Source organism: Gymnoscopelus braueri, assembly GCF_963280865.1.
Source record: "Gymnoscopelus braueri genome assembly, chromosome: 11".
In the NCBI taxonomy this organism is placed as follows: domain Eukaryota; kingdom Metazoa; phylum Chordata; class Actinopteri; order Myctophiformes; family Myctophidae; genus Gymnoscopelus; species Gymnoscopelus braueri.
Window position 1 is genome coordinate 11,977,439 of NC_137613.1, and position 23,745 is coordinate 12,001,183.

The following is a 23,745-nucleotide window of genomic DNA, read 5'->3' on the forward strand; positions in this document are numbered from 1 at the left end:
TACAGTTTAACAACAGTGCAGGTTGAAGATGAAATATCCAACCCAGATGCGTAAATACTCTCCACAATGGCATAATCGTGGACCTATTTTTAACTCTATGAGGTGGACACGTTAAAACGTTACCACTTTGAACTGAATAGCTCTATGAGGAGACGACAAGATTCTCACAATTCATCAACTTTCCCATGGCTGTCCCAACTAGACGCACGGACGGCATCCACTGCCTAACTATACAGTATAACCTCCAGCTGTGAGTGTGTAGTGGTCTATCATTTATTGCCCTAACAGGTCAGCTGATCCACGTTATGAAGGATTACATTTCAGAGCCCAATTTTGTGCAGTGCCCTTTGATTAGAAAATGCATTCAAACGCAATTGATTATTGAGAAACCATTACGCACGCAGCATGCGCAAATGGTAATGTAGGTAATTAATGTATTTGTGTAAGATGACCCTGCTATATAAAATGCGTGTATTATGATGGTTCATGTTCAAATAGCTCAATCCAAAATATAATGCTGTAGGCCTAAGTGTTAGGCTGTATTTACGCACCTGCAGCTTGCCATTAATGCATACAAATAATTATGACCGTTATTTTTGTCAGATGTCCGATAAATTTGAATCCTTCCGGACATTGGGACCGGCAGATTAAAATCCTAGCGTGACCCCTGACACACATGCACACACACACGCACACGCACACGCACACACACACACACACACACACACACGCACACACACACACGCGCACACAAAAACATTCCCACTCACCCACTCAACTCAACACCAATCCCCACTGGCTTAACCTAGATAACGTTCCTTCATTATATCACTTTGATCTCATTATCCTCTGAATTAGCATGGAGAAGACAGCAAGGGAATCAACCCACAGCAGATCTACCCCGGCCCCCCCCCAGAGACACACATGTGTGGTTACACACAAATAACCAGATAAACACACACACGCACACACACACACACACGCGCGCGCGCGCTTGAAAGCAGCCATTATGGTTGGTAACTGTGCTGCAGGGAGTTAAATCATTCAATCCTGGAACGCATCTGTGTCATTTTAAGATTTCTTTGGCTTTAAAAAAAATAGCAGATCTACAAGCTCACAGCGCAGCACCGAGTGCCGCGCTGTGAGCTTGTAGATCTGCATTTTTTTTTTAATCGTGCAAATATTTGAATATATATATATATATTTTTTTTAAAGCGAACATTTGTAACTCAAATCTTTGCTTCTGGGGGGGTCCCTGGTGGGGGGGGCGGGGTTGTCCGCGGCCAAATACATATTGTTTTGGGAGGTCCTTGACATGAAAACGTTTTAGAACCACTGATATAAAATGTTTTGATCCAGGGACCCCCCCAGAAGCAAACATTTGAGTTACAAATGTTCTCTTTAAGGAGCCTTAAGGATTTGCCCAAATGTTCACGAAAAAAAAGAAAAATAAATCGCGCTATGATCTACAAGCCATAGCGCGGCACTCGGTGGCGCGCTATGAGCTTGTAGATCTGCCATTTTTTTTAAAAATATAACCAATGTATACAAATAATGGCTATAGCTCAAATCTAAGATGACACAGACGCGTTCCCGGATTGAATGGGTTAATTTTTGTTAGAGATGAGTGCAGCCCTGGGGGGGGGGGGGGGGGGGGCCTGTCTCTCCTGGGCCTAACAGACCACCCCCCCCCGGGAGAGGGTGGAAACCTCATTATGTACAAAACTATTACTTTTCAGGATTCAAATTCAAAAGCATTAAAAGTAGCAGATCTACAAGCTTTTGTTAGCAATTTTTCAATTTTCTTATACCTTTTTCAAGTAGTCACAGAATATTTATCTCCAGTATAATCGATCCCCTGACGGGTGCTAATCACTGAGGGTTGCACTGTGTGCTTTCACAAAATGTCAAACGAGAGTCATTGGACCGTGTTGACATCAATTGTCTGCCTTTTGAAAATAACATTATAATAACATTGAAAAATACATAGTAAAAAAAAAAAAGGTGCTCAGGAGCCGAGATACAGCCTTTTTTCAGTAATAAGTTAAACAAGAAGTGAATGGAGCAGCACATCTTCAAATGATGATATATTGGGTTCTGAACGTTTTTTTTCTTCCAAAAAACACGTTAAACACGTCATTGGCACGTTGCGCCATTGCGGTAAAACACGCGAAACACGTCAATGGCACTCAATGAGTTAAGAGTATACTTTTTCCACCTCCTCTATCAGTATCAGATTGATAATATTATTGCCCTTTTCTTCCAGGCTTCAGTGGTGCACAGTAAATAAGTACATTTACTTGAGTACCGTACTTAATTACATTTTTGTAGTTTTTTAAAATGTATAATTTTTTTTGCAAGCTGATGACTTTCACTCCGCTGTACATTTCAAATAGAAATATTGTACTTTTGATTCCGCTACATTGTTGGGAATGGACCCTTGGGACCGAAACGAAATATATATCGTGAATGAGCCACTTTAACCCATTGAGACCTGAAGCCGATTCTACATGTCTCCTAAATCTCAACAGCATTCTGAAAAAAACGTATGTTTCTATATCAGTGGTGCTCACTCTTTTTCATGTCAAGGACCCCCAGAATGATATGTATTTGACCAGCGGACCCCCATCAAAATAGGTTGTTCCAGGGACCCCCCCAGAAGCAAAGATTTGAGTTAAGATGTTCGCTTTAAAAAATATATATATATTCAAAGATTTGCACACATTTTCACGATTTTTCTAAAATAGCAGATCTACAAGCTCGTAGCGCGGCACTCGGTGCCGCGCTATGAGCTTGTAGATCTGCTATTTTTGAATAGCCCAAAGTGTAAAATAATGCTTTTTAGCTCAAATCTAAAAATGACACAGTTCCAGGTCTTGCCATTTTTTTTATCAAATATAGTGAAAATAGCCGATCTTCAAGCTCTCAACGCGTTGCAGTGCGACGTGTGGTGAGCTTGAGTTAGATCTTGCTTGTAGATCTGTCACAAGCGGACAAAACCGGGGATCCGTTCCATTCCAGACCGCCCCTACATTCTCAAGGCCACTTTTTTTTTTAACTCAAATCTTTGCTTCTGGAGGTCCTGGCACAAAATGTAATTTTTTGAGATGGGGCTCAAATATGTGTCATTTTGAAAGGTCCTTGACCTGAGAACGTTTGAGAACCCCGCTGGCCTAGATGGCGCTGCTAGGGGGGGGTGAAGAAGTGGGGAGTAGACTTTGTACATTTTTAGCTGTTGTTGTTTTCTGCCAGAAAAGCCCACTGCCTGCTGTTACATAAGTGTTACCACACAATGTCACCATGACTCTAAGAGTCACAGTGTAGGTGGGGGTGGGGGGGGGGGGGGGGGGCAGGTAGGCCATGTGGGTCTTGACCCCCCCGCCCCCCCCCCCCCCGCAGGGCCCTGCTGACTCTGCAGTGGCATCTGATGATGCGTGAACGGGAGCAAGGACACAGAGGGCCCGCTCTTTAGCCAGAAATAACTCTTGCACGCACGCGCGCACACACACACACACACACACACACACACACACACACACACACACACACACACACACACACACACACACACACACACACACACACACACACACACACACACAGTCACGCACGCACGGACACACGGACACAGACACACACACTCGCGCGCGCGTTTGTTTTACTATCCTTGTGAGGACTTAAAACATTTAAGGAAAATACCCGAAAATTTTAGATCCAGACAGCTTGACGCTTGCCACTGACGGTGGTGGATAAAAGTACTCGGATATGTTTACTTAAGTAAAAGTAGAGTAGGAGTAGAAGTAAAAAGTATAAAAAATTGGAAATATTCCAGTAAAGTAAAAGTACCTCAAAATTGTACAGTACTTGAGTAAATGTACTTAGTTACTTTACACCACTGCAAAACACACAACGCTCAGGTGACGCAGGAGCACATTCGCTGTTGTACAGTCATGTGTGCGTGCACGTGGGTGTGTGCGCGCGCGCGCGTGCATGTGTGCTTTTGTAGCACATGTCCCGGCCGGAGGCGTGGCGCTATACAGCGAGCGTGCGTCATAAAGTTTGATCTGTTTTGAATCCGTGGCTCCGTGCAGCATGTGGCCTTTTCACCTGTTATAGCTCTGTGCTTTCTGGAATACAAATGACTCCCCGTCGCCTTACAAAAGCGGCGTTGACCTCTAGCATATCAACGATGCTAATTAGCCCTCTACAGTATACAGACACTATCTCTCCATCTACGTTTGATCTGTCTACATCTTTATTCTAATTGAATCCGATGGCAGGCTTTCAATAGTAATAAGACTTTGTTTGCTAAGTTGTTAAATGGAAGTTGTTAAATGGACCGTAGGCTATAGTCAGAAGAGGTCGCTGCCTGTTCACAGCTCGGGCTATCAGCGATCACAGGACATTATCATAGAACGTTTTCCAAAAAATGTACATATTCAAAGATTTCCATACATTTTCAAGATTTAAAAAAAAATAGCAGGTCTGCCAAAGACATCTAAAAATGACACAGATGCGTTCCCGGTCTTAACACATTGACCGCCGGGCCCGTAGTTCTACGGGCCGTTAAATCCAACGGTAAAGCGCCGATCCCGTAGCCTACGGGCTGTGGTGCTTTTCGCGCTAAAAATTTCCGGGTGCACTTTCGGAATTTTTTTGATCCACTTCCGTTTCCGGTTTGATGACCGGAAACGGAATTATTTGGGATCCGGTTTTCACGATCACGTCCGCCCTCGTTCTACAGACGAAACTGAAACTCAATTCTCTTCCTGTAGTTTTTTCTCCTCGCATTTCACTGTTTAACGTAATCCGCTCTAACTACAACATGGATACCCCGTTTGACACGTGGTTTTCACTGGGAGATACAGTGGGATGTCGCGGATGTAAACAGACCGTGTACGGCTCAATCTTAAGGATTTTAACAAGATCTATGGCGACATGAAAAAAACAAAAAACAACAAAAACACCTTGGCACTGGTGAGTACATTATGAGATTAACCTCAGGCGGTCGATGTGTTAATGGGTTAACTTCTTTGTTTTGTTTTTTTTACCAGCCAGCCACACGGCTGGTGTTGCAGCATGACTGGTGTGTGTTTTTTGTGCCACCTTGTTCATGTCTGTGGTAAAGATCTTATGAAGTTTAGCGTAACAGTTATTCCAAGATGCAGTCACCAAAAAAAAAAAACCTTTTTCAATTTTAGTTTAGTTTAGAACAGGGGTCTTCAACAGGGGGCCCGGGACCCCTAGGGGGTCCCGCCAAATCTCTGTGTGATAGGATCATTGTTTCTTACATTAACCACTTGAACCCTAGCATCCCTTTTCTAAGGACAACTTTAGCCGAAAATAGCCGATCTACAAGCTCACAACGCCTCGCGCTGCGAGGCGTTGTGAGCTTGTAGATCGGCTATTTTCGGCAAAGAGGGGGAAAAAGAGCAGACCAAGTACAGAGTGAAAGTTTACTACAGTCATTGCCTATTGACTTTGTCGTTTTTTTTCTGGCATCTCATGCGTGTCACGCAGGACATGTGTTATTTCCACTTATTTCCACTCTGTGCCACTAGGGGCAGCAGCGGTCTACTGCCTGTCTGTCCGTCCACACTGCCTAGAGCTGCCTACAGTTACTGTATCCTCTCATAGGCCTACTTTACTTTACACTTTTGTATTATGTTTTGACACTTGCTTTGGAAAATGTAAACGTATTTTTTCTCATGCCATAGCTCATTTGAATTGACAAATTGTTTGTTTGTTTATTTCTGTGGTGGTGTTTCAGTGGCACTGATGAATAAAATAATTAAGCATTTTGAAATAGCCTAATGTTGCTATATTAAATAATTAAAATATATATTTAACTCTTAACTTCCTAGAAAGACAGAGAGATATCATGTCTGTTGCATACAGTACACATGTGACATTTATTACCTCGCGCTCCTGCATTAATAAATAAATAAAATAAAGTAACGGGCGTCAACGCTCCTATCTGCCCCTTTTAACCGTTATTTCGTTATTTCTATTAACCGGTTATTCTATGAAATATATTTATAAGATTTTCCATATTGCTGTCAAGTTTAGTTTAGTTTTATGATCACATTGTTATAATATAGAAACAATACATGACGAGGCACAAAGCTCTGTGCGGCTTTCATCATAAAGTTTAAAAATAAAAACTTCGACATTAAACAAATATATTTAGCTCATCATCAGCTATATATTCTCAGTTATCTTGGCATATGCTTAAATTTTTTATAAGATGATTGGATCATCTGTGACAGCACGTTTAATAAACGTCGCATTTTCATTTTGCGCTGATGTCTCGTTAAACCCATGGTGCTGTATTATCCAACTCTCTCTCTCTCTCTCTCTCTCTCTCTCTCTCTCTCTCTCTCTCTCTCTCTCTCTCTCTCTCTCTCTCTCTCTCTCTCGGGTTAGTGACGGTTTAAAATGCTCATGTTTATTGCATGGTCTTCTTTCTGTATCATCTCTTTGACTTGCTTATTCACCATTTCAGATCTATCGGTCCAATAGCTTCTCGCTTAAACGTGTGCCTCGCAACCTGAAGGTTGCCAGCTCAAGGCTCACTTCAGGCAGACTTTTGAAGCGCAATGCAAACAACATGACTATCAATGAATTCATTTGCAAATGATAACATGAAATGCTTAATTGAGAGTATGTTTTTTCAATGTATGATATACTTCATTCTGAAAATAGCCGATCTACAATCTCAAAACATTTCAGATAGCAACGTGTTTCTGAGCTTGTAGATCGGCTCCTTTCACTGGTTTCGGTTCCGAGGAGACATACAATTTCTCTATTGGTAAATCTCTCTAAATACGAAATACCCAGCCATGTAGCAGGGATTGTTGAAGCTGAACATGGTCCATTTTTTTTTACATTAATAATTTGCGTCCTTTGAGTCATTATGTCAACTCCAATGCATACTGAACGGGGATAAATTAAACACTGCCTTAATATATTGGCAGTGTTTTGTATTTTCTTTATAATTAAGTTAAAATTCAAGTACAACTAATTAAGTCAAAATTAAAACATATTGAAGTTGGGACAACTGAACCTTTTTTCAAAATTCAAATAAATCAAACTTTGATGTTTTATTTGTATATTCGTTTCGAACACCATTAGTAAAAAGTCCCTATAAAAATAATGTTTAAGTTTTCCCAACGTAAATGTGTGTCAGTTTGACTCTTGACCCTTCAGTTCTCACACTACAGACAGACAGACAGCCAGACAGACAGAGTAAAATACAATGGCCTGCCCGACTGCATGTGAGTGGGGGGTTGGGAATGTCCATGAACTCTTCCAGTCATGAACTTCCAAATAAGCCAAGTCCCTACCCCCACACACACACACACACACACACACACACACACACACACACACACACATCTCTTCGCCTCTTCCTCAGCTTTTTGGCGGAAGGGCTGTATATATATAGTATATAGTATATTATAATTATAATGATTCTTATATATATATATATATATATATATATATATATATATATATATATATATATATATATATATATATAATGATCATGGTCTACTAGAAGCGGACTCTCTCTCTCTCTCTCGACAACTGTTAATAAAGTATTCAATCAATACTCCGTGCGTGCGTGCGTGTGTGTGTGTGTGTGTGTGTGTGTGTGTCAGGACCAGTGGCGTTTGGTGGAGTCTAACGTTGACCGGGCCAGAACCGGTTTGACGGCTAAACTGGTTTTTAATGCACTCATTAACAATTCGGCCGAATGCAAATGAGCCCCACTTGAAAACAAAGGCAACTTTCTGTGGTCTACATAAACGTTCCTATTTCTAATATAAAGTGCTGACCCCATGGGCACGGATGTTACAATTCTATTCGGGTAACCCATAAGTACCCATATTTTCCGTATTGTCCAATAAAAAAAATGTCTCCGTATTTTCTCCATGCTTTCAACTACGCGACCCTATCGGTTGGGAGGAGTATTGCACTCTGATACATTATAACTCTATGAGAAAATGGCCACCGATCGGATTAAAATGCTTTTTATTGAACAATACGGAAGATACAGGTACTTATACCCACTCGAAGTGAATTGTAACATCCATGGCCATGAGTTAAGCACTTTATATTTGAAATCTGAACGTTTATGTAGATGTACGGGTTGTAAATAGGCCAACCTAGGCCAGAGTAGCCAAAGTAGTGAAAATAGCCTTTCTTTGAGCGCACTGCTTTTGTGATCGCATCGCACAGAGGCTGCTGTACACACTCTACACAAGCACGCAGAGATTTAGCTATTTTATGGATAGATATATTAGATGTCATTAAATTATTTACTGCAATATTTCACCCGCGGTTTATCCGATATTAATTAATAATTATATTTGATTGACCCAAATCCAACCTAAACTGCGGTTAACACTGCGGTTAAACACACACACACACACACACACACACACACACAGTGTATTTGATTGCATACTTTATTAACAGTTGTCGAAGAACGAGAGAGAGAGAGAGAGAGAGAGAGAGAGAGAGAGAGAGAGAGAGAGAGAGAGAGAGAGAGAGAGAGAGAGAGAGAGAGAGAGAGAGAGAGAGAGAGAGAGAGAGAGAGAGAGAGAGAGAGAGAGAGAGAGAGAGAGAGAGAGAGAGAGAGAGAGAGAGAGAGAGAGAGAGAGAGAGAGAGAGAGAGAGAGAGACCATTGGTTCTCAAAGTGGGGTCCGGGGACCCCCAGGGGTGTAACTCTGAGAGTGTACAACATTTGTACACTCTCAGAGTTACATTAACATTGATTTAACGATATAAATTCAAAAATAGCAATTACACTTCTTCACAGCATGGGATTCGAACGCGGGCCCTAAAATCAGTAATCGTCAGCTTCCACCACTACACTGTCTGCGCATTTTCAAAAAAGTAGAAACAAGTAAGATAAATACTACACAGCAAATGATGCAAGAAAAAAAAAAAAAGCCAATCTACAAGTAGGTCTACACGACGTGTATAGTAGTATATAATAGTATATTATATAAATTATAATTATAATTATAATCACACACACACACGCCAGGCAATGTGAGCTTGTAGATCTGCTATTTTTTTATGACTCCCAGGTCAGGACTCAGATCTCATCTGTCTGTCTGTCTGTCTGTCTGTCTGTCTGTCTGTCTGTCTGTCTGTCTGTCTGTCTGTCTGTCTGTCTGTCTGAAACAAAAAAAAAGTGACTCCAAAGCGCCACCTCGTGGTAGTATTTGGAACTACATTTACTGCACGAGTGAGTGAGGCAAATGAGGAGTGTGATGTCAACATGACAAACGACAAAGTCAATAGGCACCGACTGTAAGTATTGACGGTTTGAGTCGTTAAATGTCTGAAAATACACATTAAAGGGGTAGTTCACCCCCCAAATAACTTTTTTTCTATTGATTACTCACCCCATGGAGCCTTGAATTCATGGATATTTATTTGTTTTTGTCGCATTCCTTCCTTTATTATTTGATTATAATAAATTTAGCCCCATTGATTCCGGTAGGAGACACAAATGCATTTGTGTCTCCTACCGGAATCAATGGGGACACATTTATTATAATCAAATTATTGGCTTAGGAATGTGACAAAAACAAAAAAATATCTATGAATTCAAGGCTCCAGATGGTCAGTAATCAATAGAAAAAAAGTTATTTTGGGGGTGAACTACCCCTTTAACATGAATCCAACATCTATGAAAAGCTTTAATCTGCAACACAATGTTATGTAATATATAGTGGGGGTCCCTGCTTCATCTCTCTCTCAGCTAGGGGGTCCTTGGCCTGAAAACGTTGAAGACCCCTGGTTTAGAATAATTGTCGAAGTGGGTTTGTTAGTTAAAGGTAGGGTAAGTGATTTTCTTCGGTTGAAATAAGTGTTAAATATATCTATATTCTGATAGTACTCATTTGGAGTGTTTGTTCAGTAACAGGAGTCTCCATGTCTCTCCACCGCTTTATTAACCCATTAATACCTGGAACGCATCTGTGTAACTTTAGATTTCTTTGGCTATTCAAAAATAGCAGATCTACAAGCTCATAGCGCGGCACCGAGTGCCGCGCTACGAGCTTGTAGATCTGCTATTTTTGAAAAATTGTGAAAATTCTTTTTTTAATATTGTTTTTCAAAAAACTATTAGGATTTAGATTTTTTTAAAGAATCGCCTCAGGTCTTAACACATTCCATGCCAGAGTTTATTCTCATAATGTACTCACCAGTGCCAGCGTTTTATTGTTGTTTTTTTGTTTTTTTCATGTCGCCACAGACCTCGCTAAATAAGTTAAAAGTGCGCGTTCATTTGGTTCTAAACACACAGCGGATCCGTGAGAAACGGCCAGCGAAAATAGTTTCCAAATGCGAGCCGCCATCTTGAAGATACAGCGGATCAACGGTAAACAGTGATCAGCGAGGAGAAAAACAACAACCGAGAAAATCGAGTTTTAAACAGGATCCCAGACAGGAAGCGGATACGATCGAAAAAACCGGAACCCGAATAATTCCGTTTCCGACCGGAAACCGGAAACGGAAATGGATCAAAAAAATTCGGAAAGTGCACCTGGGGCAATTTCAATGGGAATCGGCGGTTCGCGTAGATCTACGCGACTGGCACGCTGCGGCTTTAAATAGGTTCGCGTAGATCTACGCGACTGGCATTCAATGTGTTAATGGGTTAAACAGAAAATACATTTTCAGGTCGGGATACAAATTATATCCAATCAGGATAGAGAACTCAGTCAGGAAGGATACAGATTAAACAAGTGAAAATGGAAGTGATGACACAAAGAAATGAGCAGACACAATTGGAACTGGAACACTATAAAAAAAAAATGAAGCTGATAAATGGGTACTCTCTCCTGATTGGCTGAGGTTTTGTCACCTACCTGAAAATGTATTTTCTGTTTATTAAAGAGCTGGAGAGACATGGGAGACTCCTGTTACTGAACAAACACTCTTTAGCAATGATCACTGTCAGAATGTAGTGCCTTAACCTCTTAACAAAAAAGAATAAGACCTGGGACGCATCTGTGTCACTTTTTGATTTGAGCTAAAAAAGCATTATTTTACACTTTGGCTATTCAAAAACAGCTGATCTACAAACTCATAGCTACGAGCTTGTAGATCTGCTATTTTTGAAAGATCGTGAAAATGTGTGCAAATCTTTGAATATATGTTTTTTTTAAAGCGAACATTTTTAAGTCAAATCTTTGCTTCTGGGGGGTCCCTGGAACAAAATATTTTGAGATGGGGGTCGGCGGCCAAACACATATAATTTTGGGGGTCCTTTATATGAAAAAGTTTGAAAAAACCACTGATATAGAAACATACGTTTTTCAGAAAACCGTTCGGATTTAGAAGACATTTTCTCGGAACCTCAGGCCACAATGGGTTTAACAAAAAAATATATCACTTACCCTACCTTTTAAGTTTAATTTATTATTGTTTTGTTAAAAAGGCCGACTTGTTGTGAGTTTATAGATGGGCAGCCTATTTTCGGTGCACTTGTAGACAAGTACAAATCAGGCATAATGGTGACCTTGGCCGCTGCTCCATCGCGCCTTTCTGTTCTCAGTGACTGTTTGCAGGAGAAACGAGCAAACAGGTCTATGAACACAAGCCCAAAAATAAGCAACTAGGGCAGGTCAGTCAAACTTTATCGTCTAATGTTGTTTTGTTTTTTTTGTTTTTTTTAGAGCAGTGGTTCTCAAACATTTTCATCTCAAGGACCCGCAAATTAACCCATTAAGACCTGAGGCGATTCTTTAAAAAAATCTAAATCCTAACAGTTTTTTGAAAAAAAATCTAAACATTATTTTTCGAGATTTTTCAAAAATAGCAGATCTACAAGCTCGTAGCGCGGCACTCGGTGCCGCGCTATGAGCTTGTAGATCTGCTATTTTTGAATAGCCAAAGACATCTAAAGTGACACAGATGCGTTCCAGGTCTTAAAGGGTTAATATGTATTTGGCCACGGATGGACCCCCATCTGAAAATATTGTATTTCCTCCATACAAGATTTGCGTCGTAATATGTTTCTAAAACATCAAGATGTTTCACCAAGATCACCAAATCGACCATCGACCAAATCGACCGTATAAATGTTATTTTATACTTTGTCGCAAAACAGTGTCATGCAATAATAGCCAATCTGCACACAAACACGGCTTATAGACATTTTTAGTTTCTTGATTTTTTTTTACATTTCTTTTTACTTGAGCCTATTTTATAAGTGTATCGATTATTGATTATGTGTTGGTAGTGGTTCTCAACCAGTGGTCCGGGGACCACCAGTGGTCCTTAGTCGGTACCAGGGGGTCCCCAGCTAAATTAGTTAACATAGCGTCACAATCATTTTAACCACTTAGCTTGGGCTATTCAAAAATAGCAGATCTACAAGCTCATAGCGCGGCACTCGATCTGTGCATATCCTTAAATATATATATTTTTGTATAGCTCAACTCAACTCAAATGTTTGTTTCTGGGGGTCCCTGGCAGAAAACGTTTTCAGATGGGGATCTGCGGCCAAATGTATATCAATGTAGGGGTCCTTGGCATGAAAAAAGGTTGAAACCCACTGGTATAGGGTATAGACAAGTATAGACTGGCCCTCACTGTTTGTCCCCATGCAGCCGCAGCTCCTCTGCATTCATTCCACCTGAATCCCCTTTCCCTTCTGAATCTGCCTTTCTTCTCCCGGGCTTCAATTACCGGCACCGCTGGTTTCTCTCTCCTCCGTTGGACGTGGAGATATTCTCCACGCAGATGAGAGGGAGGAGGGGGGAGGAGGGGGGGGAGGCTGCGATGTTTAGAGGAGTCTGCTGTCAGAGCCTAGCCTGGTAAACCCTCCCTCCGGAAATCTCATTTCTATTTGATTCCTGGAGTGAGTCTGGCCTGATCCGCCTTTCTGCAATATTGGCTGTGTATGCCAAACGGCCGAGCCTATCAGCGTCGTCGCTCATTGTTCTGTGATTGACAGCTTACGTTGGCCAATCAGGTGGCGAGTTCGAGTGAGCCCAAAACACGAACGGCAGCCATCTTTTTCTTGTGCGGCCAATTCTCCGCTATTTTTTTACTTCAAAAAGCTCTCTAACTTCTATTTTGAGGCACGGAATTTACTTATAAGATATCGTTTGGATAGAATTTAGTTGTTTAACTTCATATATGTGGTCAATTAATCATGACAAAGCCTATTTAAAAATAAAAATTTAGAGAACCGGTAGGGGCGGGCAGTGACACCATTGTATCCGAAAAAGGCAACCCATTTTGGGTATGGCTGTCTCAAAAGTCTCGTTGCGTCACATTAAGACTGGTGAACTGCTGATTGGCTGAAGGGGAAAAATTATCATTGGCTGAAGGGGTTGTCAGTCAACGGTATTACTCCCGCCCAACTCCAGCACAGCCAATATTGCAGAAAGGCGGATCAGGCCAGACTCACTCCTGAAATCAAATGGAAATGAGATTTCCGGAGGGAGGGTTTACCAGGCTAGTCAGAGCCGCCAGACCCCAGACATAATTCACATGGCCGTGTGTATCTCCCTATAGTGTCATTGTATCTCTTTCATTTACTCTAGTTCTGTCTGTCTGTCTGTCTGTGTCCCATTAACCACTTGAGCCTTAGCATCCGTGTTGATTTTGTCGACTAAAACAAGACGAAATTTTTTTGTCGACTACCTTTTTTTACTTACGAAGACAAAATAAAAACCGAAATAAAAACTAAGCTATGATGACTAAATCTATGACTAAATCTATTGACAATAAACACTAGACTAAAATGTTAGTGAGGGACTAGTGGAGAAGAGATCCAGTAGAACTTAAAGACAAGTCATTTTATGTTTGGTTGCTCTCGGGTGTTGCGCTCTTTTAAATATCGAAAAAAACTTGAAACTTTCGATTTCGATTTTTCAAAACATAAATCGTCTCTTCTGGGTGTTCCCTGACTCAAAACATTTTCAGATGGGGGTCTGCGGCCGAAAGTTTGGGCGTCCTTGGCACGAAAAAGTTTGAGAACTACGTATAGAGGGGGTTTGATCCCTCAGTATCGCTGTCTCTCGCTCTCTCTCTCTCTCTCTCTCTCTCGCTCCCTCGCTCTTTCCCTCCCTCCCTCCCTCCCTCCCTCCTCGGTGGCCTGCTGCTGATCTTAAAAGATTAATTGTTCCAGCGATGTCCCCCATGCACTGGAACACGGGGCCCTTAACTCATTCCCTGCCTAGAACGACTAAAACGACTTTTGTCCTTTAAGCCCCCTCTGCCAAGAACGACTAAAACGACTTTTAATTTTTTCAACAAAAAAAAAATTCTTTTTTTTTTTTTTTTTTTTTTTTCTTATTTATTTATTAATTTTTTAACCCAAAGACCAAGGAGATATGATTTGTTGAAGATCTAGACTCCCATCCACTTCCTTGTTAACTTAAAACTTAAACATTTTGTATCTCGGCTCCTGAGTACTTTTTTTTTTTAATTAAAAATCTCTGGCAGTGGGCAAACGCAAAAAAATAAAATTCTGGCAGTGAATGAGTTAATGGAATGTGTGTCAGTCAGGTGTCAAGCCTATAGCGGCTTCCTCTCTTAAAGCAGGCCCGTGGAATAGTTATGGAGTTATTTAGGATGGGCCCCACTTTAGTGATTCACGACGCCCGCTGGCGCCTTGCCACTTTGAGATGGAGAGCCCCCGGTGGCGACGGCGCCACCATTTACGTGCCCAGGCTAGGACGTATATTCACTCGCACGCACACACACACACACACACATACACACACAGCGGGTACACACACAAATGCACGAATCCACGGAGCGCTGCACTGTAGGTGCCGCAATCATTGCTGCCGTGTCAGTCAGCTGCTGCCGCGGTTCTGTCCGTCTGTTGACGTTAGCAGATTAGCCATAAACAGGCCTGCTGGCACCTGACATAGGTGTCCCGTCCCGACACATTTCATCGCAAAATCTAGGATTTTAGCCCGCATATTCAAGGATTTTTGACCGCGTTTTTCTGGAGGGTCTCGTAAAAGAGTAACGTGAGCAGCAGTCAGTGACTGCAGCTGACTGACACCGCAGCAGCAGCAGCCGACTGAGTCTTACACCGCAGCAATGGCTGCGCGCAGGGCAGCAGCGCTCCGTGGATTCGTGTGTAAACACACAGCTGGTACACACAGAGATGCACAAATATACAGTATATCGTCTCCAGTGTTGGAAAGTAACTAAAGTATGTAACTTAAAGTAATATTACTTTTTTCCAGTAACTAGTAAAGTAACTAATTACTTTTGGCAGGGAGTAATAAGTAAAGTAACTATATTACTTTTTAATCAAGTAATATGTAATAAGTAATATATTACTATGTTTTAGTAACTTTTCCAACACAGTGTTGGAAAGTAATGTTTTAGTAACTTTTCCAACACAGTGTTGGAAAGTAACTATAAAGTAATATGTAACTTAAAGTAATATATTACTTTTTTCCAGTAACTAGTAAAGTAACTAATTACTTTTGGCAGGGAATAATAAGTAAAGTAACTATATTACTTTTTTAAACAAGTAATATGTAATAAGTAATATATTACTGTGTTTTAGTAACTTTTCCAACACTGATCGTCTCCGTCGGGTGGAAACCTCATGTGTCCAAAACTGTTACTTTTCAGGATTCAAATGCAAAAGCAGCAGATCTGCAATCTCGAAACGGGTCGCTTCGCGCCGCGTTTCGAGCTTGTGGATCTGCTACTATTGATGCTTTTGTGTGACGCTGTGTAGTGTGATCAAGTAGGGTCGTTAATTTACGACAAAACCCACAAAAAAAGTCAGAATATGGAGATGAGACGTTTCTGCCGGACAGTTATGCTCAGAGACAAGAGGGTTTCACCTTCAGATGAAACACCATTTAGCGTGCTGAATACGAACACACGTGCGTTGTCCATGCTATCAAACGCACATATAGTGTCTAGACACACACACACACACACACACACACACACTTACTCGCACTGTGTCACCTTCAGATGAGACATTGTATCACTGCTGATAGTGACCAGACATCTGGCTCACACACACACACACACACACACACACACACACACACACACACACACACACACACACACACACACACACACACACACACACACACACACACACACAGAGAGAGAGAGAGAAGCAGGTCCCAGACATACGGTACAGCAGAGTCATATATTCATAAGTCTATGACATTCTTGGAAGCCAGCCACCAAGGAGGGCAGGACAGAAAGTACAGTACCATGGAACGGTTCAGTACGGGTCAGCACCATGGAACAGCTCTCTATACAGTTCAGCACCATGGAACAGCGCTCTATACAGTTCAGCACCATGGACAGCTCTCTATACAGTTCAGCACAGCAAACAGCTCTCTATACAGTTCAGCACCATGGACAGCTCTCTATACAGTTCAGCACCATGGAACAGCTCTCTATACAGTTCAGCACCATGGAACAGCTCTCTATACAGTTCAGCACCATGGAACAGCTCTCTATACAGTTCAGCACCATGGACAGCTCTCTATACAGTTCAACACCATGGACAGCTCTCTATACAGTTCAGCACCATGGTCAGCTCTCTATACAGTTCAGCACCATGGAACAGCTCTCTATACAGTTCAGCACCATGGACAGCTCTCTATACAGTTCAGCACCATGGAACAGCTCTCTATACAGTTCAGCACCATGGACAGCTCTCTATACAGTTCAGCACCATGGTCAGCTCTCTATACAGTTCAGCACCATGGAACAGCTCTCTATACAGTTCAGCACCATGGAACAGCTCTCTATACAGTTCAGCACCATGGACAGCTCTCTATACAGTTCAGCACCATGGAACAGCTCTCTATACAGTTCAGCACCATGGAACAGCTCTCTATACAGTTCAGCACCATGGTCAGCTCTCTATACAGTTCAGCACCATGGACAGCTCTCTATACAGTTCAGCACCATGGAACAGCTCTCTATACAGTTCAGCACCATGGAACAGCTCTCTATACAGTTCAGCACCATGGAACAGCTCTCTATACAGTTCAGCGCCATGGAACAGCTCTCTATACAGTTCAGCGCCATGGAACAGCTCTCTATACAGTTCAGCACCATGGAACAGCTCTCTATACAGTTCAGCACCATGGTCAGCTCTCTATACAGTTCAGCACCATGGTCAGCTCTCTATACAGTTCAGCACCATGGAACAGCTCTCTATACAGTTCAGCACCATGGACAGCTCTCTATACAGTTCAGCACCATGGACAGCTCTCTATACAGTTCAGCACCATGGACAGCTCACTATACAGTTCAGCACCATGGAACAGCTCTCTATACAGTTCAGCACCATGGAACAGCTCTCTATACAGTTCAGCACCATGGAACAGCTCTCTATACAGTTCAGCACCATGGAACAGCTCTCTATACAGTTCAGCACCATGGACAGCTCTCTATACAGTTCAGCACCATGGAACAGCTCTCTATACAGTTCAGCACCATGGTCAGCTCTCTATACAGTTCAGCACCATGGACAGCTCTCTATACAGTTCAGCACCATGGTCAGCTCTCTATTCACCTGTTTCCTAGGCTGTGTGTTTTCCACTTCCTGTCGGATTTCATTGGATATCATTGGTCATCTGACCAGTTTCATTGGATTTCATTGGATCAAATCGACAGGAAGTGGAAAACACACAGGAAGTGGAAAGCCTAGGAAACGGGTGAATACAGGGCAGGAAAATCACTTACCCTACCCTTTAAACTTGTGTTTGTGAAGACCAGACAGGGTGTAGTCAGTCGTGTTCTTGTCACATATTAAGCCTCAGCTGAACAATATGAACCCACGACGGGTCGTTTCGACCCGGGTCGTCATGTCTAGACATGCTCTCATTCACTTAACCCATTAATACCTGGAACGCATCTGTGTCACTTTAGATGTCTTTGGCTATTCAAAAATAGCAGATATACAAGCTCATAGCGCGGCACCGAGTGCCGCGCTATGAACTTGTAGATCTGCTATTTTTGAAAAATCGTGAAAAAAAAATGTTTTAGATTTTTTTCCAAAAACTGTTAGGATTTAGATTTTTTTTACGAATCGCCTCAGGTCTTAATGGGTTAACGTCGTTCCCCTTATTAGTCTGCCTCTCTCTTGTTCGCTTTCAACATTTAAACGTACCGTTTCATTGGATAAGCCTCGTCCACATTACAGCCACCTTTTTCAAAGACGTGCGGTTCCAAACCACAAACAAAAGACACAGGAATATTGTGTCAGTTTTCTTGCTTTGAAATCAGTCCATTTGTAACTCCATTTTATTATTTCTAGCGGGCCGTCGTCACTCCGAGCTTGCACTATAATGAAGAGTGAAATCCATTGTGATTCCACGCTCTCGTCACGTCCAAGACCGGGAGCGCATCTGTGCGTCATTTTCAGATTCCTTTGGGCTATTCAAAAATAGCAGATATACAACCGAGTGCCGCGCTACGAGCTTGTAGATCTGCTATTTTAGGAAAAAAAATAACATCATGCGCAAATCTTTGATTATATATATATATATATATATGTTTTTTAAAGCAAACTTTGTGTAACTCAAATCCTATTGCTTCTGGGGATTCTACAAATGTCATATTTGTTTTTTTGGCTAAATATCAGTGGTTCCTAAACCTTTTCATGTCAAGGACCTCCCAACATGATATGTATTTGGCAGCGGGCCCCCATCTGAAAATATTTTGTTCCAGGGACCCCCAGAAGCAAAGATTTGAGTAAAAAATGTATGTATATATTAAAAATGTGGACACATTGTCACGATTTGTTTCAAAACAAATAGCAGATATACAGTGGTGGAAAGTAACCAAGTACATTTACTCAAGTACTGTACTTGTGTTTGAGTATTGGAAATACTCAAGTAAAGTACAAATACCTCAAAATTGTACTTAAGTACAATTTTGAGGTATTTGTACTTTACTTGAGTATTTCCAATTTCCAATACTTTTACTTCTACTCCACTACATCTCAGAGGCAAATATTGTACTTTTACTCCACTACAATTATTTGAAAACTTTAGTTACTAGTTACTTTTCAGATATAAACTATGATATAATGAAACATACATTAACCACTTTAGCCCTATTTTATACATAGGCTATTTGAAAATAGCAGATCTACAAGCTCACAACGCGTCGCATCGCGACGCGTTGTGAGCTTGTAGATCGGCTATTTTCAAATATTTAGTACTTTTACTTTTGGTACTTTAAGTACATTTTGATGCCAATACTTTTGTACTTTTACTCAAGTAAATTTTTAATTTTGGATTTTTACTTTTTTACAGAGTATTTTTATATTGCAGTATTGGTACTTTTACTTAAGTAAAGAATTTGAGTACTTTTTCCACCACTGCAGATATACAAGCTCATAGCACGGCACTGAGTGCCGCGCTATGAGCTTGTAGATCTGCTACTTTCGAATAGCCCAAAGAAATCTTTAAATGACAGAGATGCGTTCCCGCGGTCTTAACACGTTACCCGCCTTGATATAAAACATCGTTTTTTTATCCCCTTGCCAGCGTAATTACCTTAAATCGACGATCTTTGAAACGCAGTGGAAGCCACGTCGTGTACAAAAAAAATCCCCCTTGCACGGAGGGATCCGTATATCCACGGGGACAATAACATTCCAACCGCCATTTTGGGGCTTTGGCCCGTTGAAAACGGGTGGTTTTCATCACAAAAGAAAGAAACTGAGTTAGGAGTGTTTTTCTAAGAATCCTATTGTTGGGGCAGACGGACGTCTGTTTTTTTTGGAATGACGTCACATCCGACTACTTCTTCTCTGAGTGACGATCGATCATTCCAAAGCTGTGTTAGAGCGCCCCTTGTGGAATTTTCCGAAACAATTGATAATAGAAAGCATATCTGCGTTCTTGGCGGGCAAGTGATGCATTTGATAGGACGCGTATCTGCGTCTTTGGCGGGTAATGTGTTAATGTGTTAACAGGAGCCGAGCGAGTGCGAGGGCCTCGGGGGGAAAAAAAACTGATCCCGTTTGAAGTGACTCCGTAAGTCCCGGAGGTTTTAGTCTCTAATCCTCCCATAAGTCTGTCTTTGGATGGGGAGAGAACTGGATGATGGCACGGGCCACCTGTTGAATCCCAAGTAGGCCTATAAGACCATATTCACATGGCGGCCATGTTGCTATTAAGTCAGTGAAGTGCCACCCTGGTTTCCACGGCAACGGGGTGGCACTTTCAATGTTAAATTCCAATATGGCCGCCGTGTGAATATGGTCTATGGACCCATTGGTAGGGATGGCCAAAAAATCTGTGGCGTAAAGTAACTAAGTACGTTTACTCAAGTTCTGTACTCAAGTAAAACTTGGAGGCACTTTTACTTTCCTGGAGTATTTCCAATTTTCAATACTTCTACTTCTACTCCACTACATCTCAGTGGTAAATATTGTGCTTTTCACTCCACTACAATTATTTGAAAACTTTAGTTACTTTGCAGATAAAAAAATTTACATTATAAAACATACATTAACCACTTTAGCACTATTTTATACACAGGCTATTTGAAAATAGCCGAAATACAAGCTCACAACACGTCGCATTGCGACACGTTGTGAGCTTGTAGATCGGCTATTTTCAAACATTTTAGTACTTTTACTTTTGGTACTTCAAGTACATTTTGATACCAATACTTTTGTACTTTTACTCAAGTAAGTTTTGAAGGGTTGGGGGGGGGGGCACCACTGACAAAGCAACATACTGTCAGGATTTAGAAAACATTTTTAGATGTATTTGGCCTCGGACCCCCATCTCAAAAAGCTTTGAAGCAAAGATTTGAGTTAAATGTTCGCTTAAAAAAACGTATATGTAAGATTTGCACAGAGTGCCGCGCTATGAGCTTGTATATCTGCTATTTTTGAATAGCTCAAAGACATCTTAAAATGACAGAGATGCGTTCCCGGTCTTGATGGGTTAATGGAAGTCGCTCTCTCTTTTTTTGTTTGTTTGTTTGTTTGTTTTTCCTTGGTATAGCCCCCAGTGTGTACCAGTGGAGCGGTTTTGAAATTGGTTCGAGAAACAAATGAGAAAAACAAACCGGACAGATGGATGCTTTTGAGAGGAATTTCAACTTTTTCGAGCTCCATGGCTTATGTTGTCTCTCCCCATACGTCCGTTTTCTCAGTGGTGTAAAGTAACTTAAGTACATTTACTCAAGTACTGTACTTAAGTACAATGTTGAGGTATTTTTACTTTACTGCAGTATTTACAGTTTTCAGTACTTTTACTTGAGATGTACCGGTTCTCCACTACATCTCGGAGGCAAATATTGTACTTTTACTCAACTACAATTCTTTGAAAACTGTATTTACTAGTTACCATGTAGATTTGGATTATTATTACAAAACTACTTCAGCCCTACATTTTGACCTTTTACTGAGGTGCACGATACTTTTGTACTTTTACTGAGGTACACTTTTACTGAATGCATCTTTGTCATTTTAGATTTCTTTCGCTATTCAAAAATAGCAGATATACAAGCTCATAGCGTGGCACAGAGTGACGCACTATGAGCTTGTAGATCTGCTATTTTTCGAAAAATCATGAACATTTGTACAAATCTTTGCTTCTGGGGTCCCTGGAACTAAATATTTTACAAATGTTCGCTTAAAAAAAATATACATTCCAAGATTTGCAAAAAAAACAGATCTACAAGCTTGTATATCTGCTATATTTTGAATGTCCCTACATTTTTTTTAAATTACACAAATGATGCATTCCCGGTCTTAAAGGGATAGCGATGTTTAGAGAAGTTGTCCAAAACATACCAGTGAAAGATTATATCATAAAATAACTTTTGTTTAATGGGGGGGAAAAAAGTTACACAGAATAACTTTAATTGGGCCAAACCACTTCATCACAGGGGGGTAAAAGTGTGTGAGAGTGGTGCAGAGAACAATTGGTTTGTTTACCTTTGCATTAACCCATTAATACCTGAAGCCGACTCTACAATTGTCTTCTTAATCCTATGTTTCTATGTCAGTGGTTGTCAAACTTTTTCATGTCAAAGACCCCAAAATGTATATGTATTTGGCCGCGGACGACCATCTCAAAATATTTTGTTCTAGGGACCCCCAGAAGCAAAGATTTGAGTTACAAATGTTCGCTTAAAAATATACATATTTTCAAAGATTTGCACGAATTTTCAATTTTTTTTCAAAAATAGCAGATCTACAAGCTCATAGTGCGGCACTCGGTGCCGCACTATGAGCTTGTATATCTGCTATTTTTGAATAGCCAAAGTGTAAAACAATGCTTTTTTTTTTAGCTCAAATCAAAAGGTGACACAGATGCGTTCCAGGTCTTAATGGGTTAAGATTGACATCTTTGTTTGTTGTGCCGGAAGTTATCGTAACGGATAAATTAGTTTCTATATTTATACTTATTAAGCACATGGCCGCTGGGATTTGTGTGTGTGTGTGTGTGTGTGTGTGTGTGTGTGTGTGTCTGCGTGTGTGTGCGCGTTTGTTTTAGTGTTGTGTTCTGATTAAATATATCTTTTATAATTGAGTGACTTGTATTATCGGGGGGGTATAATGTAGTTTTGAGTGTGTTTGCATAAAGCATGAGGCATTCTCTCTGAAGATTAGCCTTTGAAAAAGGCTGTGTGTGTCATACTGTGGTAAGTACTTCGGTACATGTACTACTTTTACTTCTACTCCGCTACATCTCAGAGGCAAATATTGTACTTTTTACTCCACTACAATAATTTGAAAACTTTAGTTACTAGGTACTTTTTTTGCAGATTTTGATTATTATTACAACACATACATTAACCACTTATATTTATACAAGTTTAAGATTATTTAAAAATGACTTTACTTCAATCCCTTTCCCCCAGACGTTCTTTAGATCGACAAGCCCTACTTCCAAAGCCGAAAAAAAAGTTTGCCGTCGGTCGGACTGCTTTGAAGTCTTTGTGTTACTGGGCTTTAGCTAAAACCACTGCGTCTTTGGGGCCTTATTGCTTGTATTAACCCTTTAAAGACCGGGAACACGTCCAAGTCATTTTAGGATTCCTTTGGCTATTCAAAAAATAGCAGATATACAAGCTCACAGCGTGGCACCGAGTGCCACGCTGTGAGCTTGTAGATCTGCTATTTTAGAAAAATCTTGAAAATGAGTGAAAATCTATGAATACATATTTTTTTAAAGCAAACATTTTTAACTTTTTTTTTTGCTTCTGGGAGGTCCCTGGAACTAAATATTTTTTGAGATGGGGGTCGGCGGCCAAACACATAACTTTGAGGGTCCTTGACATGAAAAAGTTTAAGAACCTGATGTAGAAACATACGTTTTTCAAAAAAACTGTTAGGATTTAGAAGACATTTGTAGTATCCCCCAGAAGCAAAGATTTGAGTTACGAATGTCAAAGATTTGCAATAATCTTCACGATTAAAAAAATAAAAATAATTAATAGCCAAAGAAATCCAAAAAAAGACACACATTTGCCTTCCCGGTCTTAATGGGTTAAATATCTGTGTGTTATTCATTTTTTCCCCACAGTCGCTCCCCTTTTTGACAGCATTATTTATGCTGCATCCCTGGTAATAAAGCCATGTTGAATAGAAGTGAATATACATAGAAGCAGAGAAATGTTGTTGCATGGAAGAGAGCAGAATTAGTCCAGTGTGAATAGATTGGTCATGCAGCGACATCTAAAGCAGTGCTTCTAAAACCTTTTCATGCCAAGGA

General features: G+C 40.8%; 1 protein-coding gene across 1 annotated transcript in view; it reads left to right on the plus strand.

The window, feature by feature from the left end:
• The window catches only part of elmo1 (engulfment and cell motility 1 (ced-12 homolog, C. elegans)), a 242,386-nt gene that overhangs the window by 145,264 nt on the left and 73,377 nt on the right, over positions 1–23,745 (plus strand). The window lies entirely within an intron of this gene.